The sequence below is a fragment of the Octodon degus genome, unplaced genomic scaffold, assembly GCF_000260255.1.
Source record: "Octodon degus isolate 3935 unplaced genomic scaffold, OctDeg1.0 scaffold00032, whole genome shotgun sequence".
Classification (NCBI taxonomy): domain Eukaryota; kingdom Metazoa; phylum Chordata; class Mammalia; order Rodentia; family Octodontidae; genus Octodon; species Octodon degus.
Genome location: NW_004524608.1, coordinates 9,497,563 through 9,499,901, shown reverse-complemented (window position 1 = coordinate 9,499,901; position 2,339 = coordinate 9,497,563).

Genomic DNA, 2,339 nt, shown 5'->3' with positions numbered 1-2,339 from the left:
ATAAAGAAATAAAATGTAAGTTGTAAGTTTAGGGACCTCCTTGCTTTATCTTGGTCTTAACCATCCAGCAGAAAAGTATAAAAACAAAGTATAAAAAGTAAAGCAATATTAATATGCTGAGCTGTAAATGGCTCAAGTCAACAACTTCTGACATTGCCAGTCCTATGAAAAACCCACTATTATTATGGACTACTGGACTATATTGGAATATTTTGCTGAATGCATGTACCTACGATATTTAAATGATAATGAAATACCCTTCTCTGACAAAACTAACAGAAAAAGGGGATACAAAGGAAGGACCATTTTGTATCTGTATATTCAAAATAGTTAGGATAGATATGCAGCTACTTTCTCTCAATTCAAAGAATAGAAAGTTTTATTCTAATAGTGTTTGTGTACAGGATATCATGCCTGCATCTTGTACTATGAATAACCACTAAGAAGACAACAATATGCAATGTATTAATTATTGAAACTGTCCTACTAACTGATTTTGAAACGGTCTCTTTGCTATTTGTTTCTCAATAAAATTATTTTAAAAACAAGTTTAGGGACCTCAACAGCTATATGGATACATTCATTATTGGGAAATCCCCCTTTCCCAGCTCACCATATAAGAAGACAGTGAAAATAATTGTATTTGCAAATGGATAGTCTCTTAGACATGAAGGAATCCTAGAACTATTGCTGTGTCAGTCTTGGTCTTCCAAGAAAAAGTACTAAGACAGAATCTGATGTTTAAGTCATGGACTGGGAGAAATGCATATGAATGTGAAAGAAACCCAGTAGGCAGCAGGATGCCTGGAGAGCTTTCAAGCCACAGTACAGGTCTGACACCAATGAAAGAACAACGGAGAAATGCACAACTGGGCGGGAGAAGTAATTCTGAGAGGATGTCAGTGTGGTTGATGGGGAGTGTTAGAGATGAGAATGCCATTAGGAGAGCAAGAACGCCACAAGGCAGGAGTGACCTGGCTGTAGTACTCTGCGGTTTCCAGCCTTTGGCTGGAGACAGCCCCTGAGAGGAGTGGCAGTTCTGAAGGTGTTACCCTAGGAGCTGTCTGTCAGTAGTGTCCCTCGCAGCATTCCTCTTGAACTATGATATGAGAAGATCATTTTCATAGCCACAGCAATGACTTTATAGATTCTGTGAATCACCAGGAAATTTATCGTTGTTTAGTCTCAATAAGTGCCAGGGATTGAAGAAGTAAAAACAATAACCTTCAGAAATCTCACTTACCATCTTCAGTTTGGTTTTGAATCTTTAGTTTGCAATATGTTTCAACAAAAGGGATTGTTTTTAAAGCTGAATTATTCAATCTACTTATTTTACTTTTACAAATTAAAAACATTTCATTTGCTTTATGTTAAGTAAGCATTTCACAACAGCTAGTAGATTAAATTAAAATATATTTTTACTCTTATTTGAAGACAAATCATAAGTAGGATGTGCTTATTCATCCACATTGATTTAAAGCAAATTGCTCTATGTATTACAGTAATTTTAAATGTATTTAAAGTTTCTTAAAATTGAGAATTATGTGAAATAGTCTAATAGTTTAAGTTTAAATGAGGCAATTAGCTGGTTACAACTGGAACTACCAGGCCCTATTTAAAATAATGAGGTCTGACAGTTATGGAATCTGAATTATTCATTGATAACTAGCTTTTCCTTGTCCGCACACCATGGCTAGCATTAATAACAGAGGTGTAAGTGTGATAACCAAAGAGTCCCACATTAAGAACACACATGCAAATGTGCTAAATTCTTATTTAATTAAAAAGGATCATGATAGCAATATTTTTCCTGGAAAAAAATCATTACACAAAGTGTGCTTTCTCATGTTTCTTCTTTACCTTTACTTGTCTCTAAGGTAGATAGATTTTGCATAAGGAAATAATTGTTTTTGATTGCATACAACAAAATAATTTCTTAATCATGCACTTTCAGTAAAATATAAAGAAACATACATACTTTTCAATGTTAAGATAATCATTTTAGAATTCTAGTTTCCTCATTCATAATCCCTTCAAACAAGTAAATTATGTACTTCAAGTTTTTAATTGAAAGAGAGAAGAAGGCCATAATAAATTAGATGCAAAAAGACAAATAACTCAATTGATGGTCATTTAATAGAAGTGAATGCTGTGATTACCATGAGCCAATTTACTTATTGGCAGCACAGTTCAAAACCAGCAGAGTAAATCAAGTTGTTGCTCCCATAATTTTTCAGCAAAGAAAGAAAACTTGCAAGAGGTCACAAGGCATAAATTCTTATTGTCCTTTACAGTCAGAGTTGGGGAAAGAAAGAGAGAGAGAGAGAGAGAGAGAGAGA